The following is a 9481-nucleotide window of genomic DNA, read 5'->3' on the forward strand; positions in this document are numbered from 1 at the left end:
GTTGAATGTAGCTGGAGCTCGAGGCTGTCTGGAATTATTGGACAGACCTGGCTTTTGAAATTTTTTATGAAAGGTTGGTACTTTTGACTTGTTTGCAGCAAAAGCATAGTGAGTATCTTGAGAAGTTTGCTGGTGACTGTCTAAGAGAGCCTCAAAGCTGAGTAGTTCAGCTTGAAAGTCTTCCAAAGTAAGATCATTATCTCGAGTAGCAAGAGTGTATGAGGTAATGAATGGAGTGTAACTTACCTTGAGTCCTCCCAGTAAGTGAGCAATAAGGTCTTGATCATCCATGGGTTTGCCAGCTGCTGCCAATTGATCAGCAAGAGCTTTAGCTTCATCAATATAAGCAGTGCAGGTTTTATTACCTTGAGAGAGTGTTTGAAGCTATCTCTTGAGCAAAGCAACCCGTGACCTGGAAGCTGAAGCAAAGCGGGTTTGGAGAGAATCCCAAGCTTGCTTAGCAGTCTTAGTTCCATATAGAGAAGCAACTAATTTCTCTGAAATAGAAGCAAGAATCCAGCTTTTGACACAATTGTCCTTCCGGAACCATATTGTATAAGCTGGATTGGGGGCATCCTGTGTGATTTCTGCAGGAGCCGTGATGGTGCCATCAACATGGCCAATAAGATCATGGCTATTAAGGAAGGCCATGAACTGCATACTCCATGCCATAAAATTGGTACCAGTTAACTTTTCAGTAACAGGTTGAGAAGTGGCATGAATGTTTACATTTGAGTGAGGCATATTTGAAGTATTGCTTGAACTGGAAGACATTATGAAAAAAAAAATATAAGGTTGCGGAAGTGTTGAGAAAAGAAAGGATCAGGCGTGAGCCGTGCTACTGGCTGATACCATGTAAGATGAAACAAGTATTATGATGGAGTAGGTTTCAATACCTTACTCACTTGAAGATATGTATATTTATAAAGCACTATCGTGCTGCAGTTACAGATTGAATTCAAATGTACAAGGATAAGCAATAAACTTATCTTAACAAACTAATTCAAAATTCAAAACTCTGTTATTTACAAATCTGTTTTCTCAGTGCTGTAGACTCGGGATCTTGTGATTCCTTTGTATACTCAGTCAAGCTAACACATTGGACTATCTATCAAAAAGTCAAAATAATAATATAATATTAGATTTTTTAATAATAATTTTTTTAAAATTTTTTTATATTTTACAAAGACACTCCATATATTAATTAATAATTTAAATTTTACTTAAAAGTATTATTTCCCGACTATTTCTTTTCTCAACCTAATTATCCAATAGTAGCCGTTGAAAAGATTTTAAGAGTAAAATATTATTTTCGAGATGAATAGTAGCTGACCTAATTTGAAAAAATTGATGAATTTATTGTAGCTCAAAAGTGAAGTTTTAGAGTTTTGACTGCTCCAATGCATACTACTTTTGAGTCACTTAGCCAAAATTTGGCTAGGCACTGTTATTTGGATTACTAACATTGGCAATGGCCTAGTCCAAATTTTGGCTAGAATTTCAAGTTTTGGCTTAGTATTAACTTTTGGCTAGGTGAATCCATATTGGACTAACCATCTTAAATATAAAATAATAATATAATATTATATATTTTAATAATATTTTACAATTTTTTTTAATATTTTACAAATACACTTCATATATTAATTAATAATTTCATAATTTAATTATTATTAATGAAATAAGATAAGTTAAAAATAATAGACTATTTATTAAAATTGAAATGGATAATATAGACTTTAAAATAATTAGATAACATAATAGTTGTTGGAAATGATTAAAACATTACTTTGGTGAGTGAATAGTGCCTAGCCAAAGATGACTAGGGAGCTTAATTTATTGTAACTCGTATGTTGAGGTTTAGTGGTTTGGCTAATCCAATGTAGATGATTTTACTCATGCCTAGCCAAAGTATGAAGATGCCTAGCCAAAGTAGCCAAATGCAAATGCAAACACATATTTAGCTAACAATCCCATTTTTTCTACTGCATTGGAGTAGTCATATGCAAATTCTTTGCTTGCTATGAACTATATTTCTACATATTTCCAGAGGTGGTGTTCACCCTTCATATTTTATTTTTTTTCTCTCTCCTCCCACTTGCTCTCTCTCTACCAACGGCTTTATTTTTTTTCTCTCACCCTCTCTCTCTACCAATGTTTCTACATTATTATGGACTTTCTTTATATTGCCTATAACTTTAATTATGATTTCAATTTTAAGATATCACATGTTATTATGTTAGTGGGTTTAAATTGCGAAATATATAAAAAAATAATAATTTTAGGGAAAATAATAATAATAATAATAATAATGAAATAATGCCATGGCTCATAGATGGAGAATCCAATGTGAGAGTGTTTCTTAAATAGCAAAGGCAAAAGGAAAAACAAGTGATTTTGCCTTTTGCATTTGGCTACACTAATGCCAATGCTCTAAGGGTCATAAAACATAATTAGGGTTGTGTATCCAGATTTGGATATAGAGAGAATATCCAAATCCGGATTTAGCTTTTTAAAAGCGGGCGGATATCCGTTCCAATTTTTTTAAAAAAAATTACCACATTTTAAAAGGAATTTAAAAAAATATTTTTAACACTTTTTAAAAGGCCTTTTTTTTTTAAAAAAAGAAGAAGTCTTTTAACACTTTTTAGAAGGTTTTTTTTATAGGTGTTTAGTATTTTTTATATAATGAATATATTTATAGGCATTTTTTAAAATTTTTATTGCCCATTTAATTTTTTATAAAACAAAATAAATAATAATAGACATCAACACACAATACACTGCATGCTACATTGTTGTTTACATCACAATGCAAAAATCTACTTTACAAAAAACAAATGTGAAAAATCCAAAAGGCAAATAAGGTTGTGAAAATGAAGCACATATTAGATCAAATGCCTCCCATAATTCTATTATGAACCTTGGCATTGTTGTATTGTAAATGGGACTAATATGAAAAGGGAATGATGATGCGTGTGATGACTAACAGAGTGCACTCAAGGTCTGAAATGAGAAAGAGAGTTACAGAAGAAATGAAGATGAAAAGGGCTATGCCTTGGGGTATTCGAGGTTCGCAATTCCCCAAAGAAAACTGAAATGGTTTCTACAATAATGTTCCAGAAGATTTTCCCATTTCCCTCTCGGCTCCCATGTATCCTCTTCAGCTCGTAGAGCATAAGGCATAATAGAAATAAGGATTGATAAAATGACTAGAAAAGTAACAGTAATAAAATGACAGTCAAAAAAATGAAGAGCTTAAATCAGAAGGCAACACTTCATTCTTCTTATCATCAAAAGGTACTGTTTTCTTAGCAAGCTCCACGACACCATTTTGCATCAGGTTCCTAACAAACTCCTCCCCTTAAAGAACCTTGTCCTCAAGGCGTGTGTAAATGCTTGAAGCTGCCCAACTACTTTCTTCTTCTGAAGGGCCTCAGTGATGGTCTGATTCCCTTGTTAATTATAACTTGAAGGCTGTGGTTGAGTGTAATTGTCACCAGAATTCTCTGCAGGAGCTACACCACCAATTTTCATTGTAGCCAAGGCATAAAGATAACCAAAGAAAATCAACAAGCCTTGAGCACCAAACCCATGGGTGGATTCTAAGCTAAGGAAATTTCTAATGGCGTCATCCTGAGGATTACAGAAAATAGTAGTGAGGTCATTGTATCCTTTCTCCTTACTGCAGTAAAAATTTGTATAACTCCCATGCATTGCAGGAGGCCCTGGACATTCTAAACCGAATTTAGAATCCATTTTGGGGCAATGACTGCATTTTCTCAGAAGTGGTAATCCAAGTGAAATGAATGAGATTATCAAGGAGACAAGACATGCTTCAATTATCTTGACTCGGTTCCCCCTCTTGTGTAAATGATTTATATGCCAATAAGATATAGAAAGAGTAAGTTGGTCAAAGAGTGCTCCCAGCAAACTTCTCATAACTCCAATAATTGACATTGGAAACAACTCCTCAAAAGAATAACAATGTTGACCATCTGAATTCTAACTACAGAATTATAAAGGGTAATCAACGTTGGTTGTTTAGAATTTAGAGTACTATGCCACTTAATATCCAATATTGGGCCCCCATGCATACATGTGATGCTTAACTCGAGTTGGATAAGATGAACGCGAGGCATAGCTCAGCTCCTTCCCTGTGCTACTTTCTACGGCCAATGGGAAACCTCCACCTTTGTCAAACTCCATTGAATTTACATCTTCACTATAAAACTACTTGCTTCCTCTGCTCCTTGAAAGAGAAGACAAGCAACTATAGAGAAGATCCTCCCTAATAGCAACTAGGTTTTTTTTTTTTTTTTTTTTTTTTTTTTTTTTTTTTTTTAGCAGATGGCGTCGTTGCATTACCATCACTCGGTTTTCTTTCGAAACAATTATTTAGTTCCAACCTTCCACTATCAAAGTGCCACCAGATTTGTTCCTCTATCAAGTGATATTACCAAGTTTTAGCAGTTTAATCCCATACCACTCAAAAACAGCCCTAATTAGCAATTCCTTGAGCAACTGAAGGGCTACATTTGTATCTACTAAAACTTGCAACACCATGAATTTTCTCCATTGCCCTCCGCCAAAGATTACAAGAGAAACATGAAGGGTAAATATCTCAAAATTGCCTTTAGTGGTATGCTTTGCACCCAAATCCCGATAGAAATTGAAAATGGAGGTAGGTAAAATGTGCTTACCACTGAGAGTATCGCCATCTAGGTCAAGGTCCAATCCAAGATGCCATATTGAAACTCCCTTGTGAGTTGCAATAGCTATTACTTCATATGGTCTGCCAATGTTTGGTGCCCATGCAACAGAATAAACCTGATCACCTTTGTCCCCAAGCAATGCTAACTCTACAGCTGGAAGCCATCTTTGGTGGGCCGGGTCAAATTCCCATACCTTGGAGGAATTAAGTTGTGGTGTATCCGAATTGAAACCCAAAACGAAACTTGATTCCTAGCTTTCCCCTCCTTGTGGATTCCAAGAAATAGATGTAGATAAGCACAAAGCCTTGCTGAATGTAAAGACTGACCCAATCACATTATGAAATTCAGCCTGAAGTTGCCAAATCTTCAGCTCCAAGCAATCCCAAAGCTCATAGGCTTTCACATGGCCATTTGAATATGCAGCAACCATTTTCAAACTTCTCAGAGAGATTCCAAATTGGATATCCAACAGTTTAGCTGAATTTCTTTTAAAGCTTTTGCATAGCTTCCATTGAAGAGGTTGCACATTATCTTTAACCTCCTCGCACAATGACACAGTTCCATCAGTGTAAATGCATGATACTGCATCGCCATATTCTGAAGGAAGGTTAAGTTTGCAAACATCCTCTGGCGTCACTAGAGAGCAATAACATAAACTATATTCCATCATAATAGATGGATACAAGGATGCAAAATCCAAGTTTGCAATCGGCTTCTCATAGAATCCCTCCCATGCCTCCAAAACAGTAGCACCTTCCTAAGTTCCTTGTTCAGATCCCGCCTGTTTGACATTTAGAATCACAAGGACCTTTTGCTTTGCCTTTCAAAGAAGTTGAGAAAGTACCTTGATCCTCCATCCTCTTGAAAGTAGAAAAGAGATAGGAACACCTGTTACTCAAGCCATCTCCACTTAGTTGTAGATGAACATCAATTTGTCCAAAAGTCGCTGCGGGAGATAAGCATCCTTCAAACAATATACATCAAGCCATCTCCTGGTTTCAGCATTTCCATTATGAAGATAAGAGATTATTGAATGGTGTACATCCTCTTTCTGCTCAAAGTCATTTCCTCCAAGTTGATTGGGGTACCAATCTAAGACCGCTTGCTAGGATGGCAGTACATGTCCACATAGGAACCATTTGAGAACATACCCAGGTTTTCGGGCTGGTGGAACCATTTGAGAACATACCCAGGTTTTCGAGCTCCGGCCCGAAAACCTGGGTATACTCGGATCGAAACCCAGGCTGGAACTCAGACTAGGTTAGCCTAGGTCTGACCCAGGCTGAAACCCGTATGACTTTGGGTTTTTTAAAATCCGGATTCGTTGTTTCGGGTTGAATCTGGTTTTTTTTTCCTCTTCAGTTTGAATGTTTTGATGTTTTCAGAAATTAAAATCTTCCAAAATTAAAGGAAGAGTACCTTCAACCAACTTTCAGCATACGTAAAGTCCAAAAAATCCTTCTACCAAAGATTGTGGATTCTTTCGCCAAGGACTCAGGTTTGCTCAGCTGATTTGGTGTAGATTGTTGAGCATTTCATACCTGATACTTGGAGGAAGAGCATTCGGAAGTGTCAGCATAAAAGAACCTGGAAGGGAATTGAATGGATGCTCACAACTTTACTTTCTGCTACATGCTTTCAAAAGAATTAGCTTAATAATCTCATTGCTTAATAAGTGCTCAATAGAAATAGGGTTTCTCACAACTGTGTTGAATGCTACATATGTAAAAATTCTCCTCTCACGGGTGTTCCTGGGGTAGAGGTTCTTCTCATGTTGTGTGTAGGGTCCTGCCGTCATCTTGCTTCTACGTTATTGTGTTTCTCTCTGTGCATGCTGATTTTAGCATGGATCCGAGACTTGAATCCTTGTGTGCTGGCTTGTCGTTAACTGAGCAAGAGGAAGAGGTCCTAGTGGTTGAGGAGCATTCATTGGGGGATGCTCTTGTTAGGGGTGAAAGGTGTTTGTTGTTCAAGTTGTTAACCTCCAAGCACTTTAACAGGGTGGTGTTTAGTCTACTATGAAGAAGGTTTGGTGTCTAGTCCATGGTTTAACCATTTGTGACCAACACCCCACGTTGTTCATTGCTGAGTTCAAAGATATGAAAGATAAAGAGCGAGTTAAACGTGATGGACCTTGGAGCTTTGATAAGCAACTCGTTCTAACTAGTGATGTGGACAGATTGAAGCAAACTTACCAAATTCATCTTACTAGGGCTCTGTTTTGGGTCCGCATACATGACCTACCTATTATGGCTTGGAATGATACGATGGAAAACCTTATTGATAGGGCTATAGGGAAGGTGGTGGCAATAGATTTAGAACCTGATGAAATGGCCTGGGGTGAGTTTATGCATATCAGGGTTTGCAAGGATCTATCAAAACCTCTTTTACTTGGGAAAAAGGTCTGTGTGGGCTCTTCTCGGCCAATCTGGGTGAATCTCACTTACGAACGTCTTCCTAATCTGTGTTATCTCTATGGTTTGATTAGACATAGTCATCATGACTGTGATCTTTGGGAGGAGTCTATGAATTCATTACAAGTCTCTGAATTTCACTATGGTCCTTAGCTCCGTGTAGGGGGAATCAGGTAGTCCTAGTCTGAGTCGTTTCCACCAACAACATGATCAGCAAAGCCCATCGGTGCAATTTGAGGGTCAGGCCTCCGGTGAATCTAAGAGTAACCATCATATGGAAGTTTTAGTGGATCATCCAAATTCTGAGTATGTTTCGGAGTAGTTACACCATGGGGCCAATACAAATCAAGTGAGATCTCACAAGTAGTTATTTTCAGTTTATCATGAGGCAAAAAATATGGGTTTTGATCTCTCTGGAGTAATTGGCGATAAAAATGGAGTTTCAAAAGAAAACTATTTGCTAGGGTCTCTAATGTTATTGTTTCTGATGGGGGTATTTCAGTAACTATTGGAGACGCTGGGTTTGAGACAAAAGTTGGTGGGACAGATGATTCTTTAGATGTAATCCGACAACAGGTCACTGCTTCATGTAAATGGAAACGGGTCAAACATCCTCATATGCATGAAAAACTTAAATTTGATTATCAAATTGGTGCTAAAAGGGCCCCTCCTTCAATCCCTAGAGTGGATGTCGCTAAAGTGTCTAAAAGGTTGAAAAATAAGGGGAAATTACGTGAGGAAATAGATGGTATTACTCAAATTGATTTGGTGGTGCGAGCCTGTAATGCCCGTCCTTGTGGTGGGACTTTTTATAAAATGATTTTAGAAAAGATGACGGGAATTATCGTTCGTTTTTAAAAAAATTTTGCTTCCATACACAGGGTGCAAGACTCTACGTTGTAAAATAAAATGTGTTTTGAGAATAAAAGAGGTTTACAACGGAAAACATCAATCTTGCAATAAAATAAAAAGGCCTCCCATGCAATTAAAACTCTTAGGCCTAGACTTCTGTGCTCTTCCCCTTGGGTTGTGTCGGTCTTGACGCGTACTGCTCATTCAGTCCTTGTGGGGGGAGGGGAATACATAAAAACTAAAATGTGTCGATGACTCTTAAGCATTACTTCATACAGTTAAAATATAATAACATAGGTTTTCATTCATGCATTCATCATTCCATACATACTATATGTACATGCATACATGCATTCGTTTGAAAACATCACTGGACAGGATTTTTCTTTAAAAATTGGGCTTTCTTTTCGTAAAACGTCTCTCCCTTCAGTTCCTTCATTTCTTAAAGAATTCGATGCATTCATGCATTCATTCATACATTCTTTCTTATCGCTTTCATTAGCCGGTTGTGACTCCCCGACTCCCACGTACAAAAAATAAGGGAATCGTGATGTCAGGATGATGACAACACGGGTCATGCATCCCAACGAAATGTGCTCAGGTGTGTGCGACATGCATAAGTGTACAATAAAAATCACAGCGGATAATATACGTCATCTAAGTACCAGAAGTTTAAATATAAATATTCAAAATAATTTACCTTTAAAGAGTTATACAGTCATCCTAAATATATTATAAAGGCAATATATAAATTGATAAAAATGAAATTCGATAAAAAGGAGCAATCCCAGAGTGAACAGAGCCAAACTAAGGCTCGTCAACCTCATCTGCATCAAAATCTGCGATACCATAAAATGGTACTACAGGTAAGTATAAACCAAACAACTCTCGAGATAAAACATATTAATGCAACCAACATGCATTCATATGACAAAATACACTTAGCCATAAAATACTATTTTTCCCAGAAAAATAATTATTTCCAACACAAGCCAAAATTCCATTTTGGCCCAAAAATATAGTCCGTCATTTTACCAGAAAATGATTCACACAAAACAAACCATTTATCGGACACTGCAGGCGGGAATTGTAGGCGGGACTCTACCACCATCTCTACCGCGTGCACCGTAGGCGGGAATCACAGGCGGGACACAACCACCATCCCTGCTTACCACCATCCCTACCGCGTGCATCGTAGGCAGGAATCATAGGCGGGACTCTACCACCATCCCTGCTTACCACCATCCCTACAGTTCCTTTCCACACAATGAATATTTATCACACACAATGAATACTTATCAGAGCATTGTAGGCGGGAATCACAGGCAGGACACAACCACCATCCCTGCTTACCACCATCCCTACCGCGTGCACCGTAGGCGGGAATCGCAGGCGGGACTCTACCACCATCCCTACAATCTCTTTTCTTTTTTCTCAAACCAGTCAATCAAGTCGTTTCAAACACACTCAGAATCATTTCACATGAAAATTCAATTTTCA

General features: G+C 37.5%; 1 pseudogene; it reads right to left on the reverse strand.

Moving 5' to 3' along the window:
• Nucleotides 1–4446: 4446 nt before the first annotated feature.
• LOC121253421 lies at nucleotides 4447–5382 on the reverse strand (annotated as a pseudogene).
• Between the last annotated feature and the right edge of the window lie 4099 nt (nucleotides 5383–9481).

The sequence above is a fragment of the Juglans microcarpa x Juglans regia genome, chromosome 2S (genome assembly GCF_004785595.1).
Source record: "Juglans microcarpa x Juglans regia isolate MS1-56 chromosome 2S, Jm3101_v1.0, whole genome shotgun sequence".
Classification (NCBI taxonomy): Eukaryota; Viridiplantae; Streptophyta; class Magnoliopsida; order Fagales; family Juglandaceae; genus Juglans; species Juglans microcarpa x Juglans regia.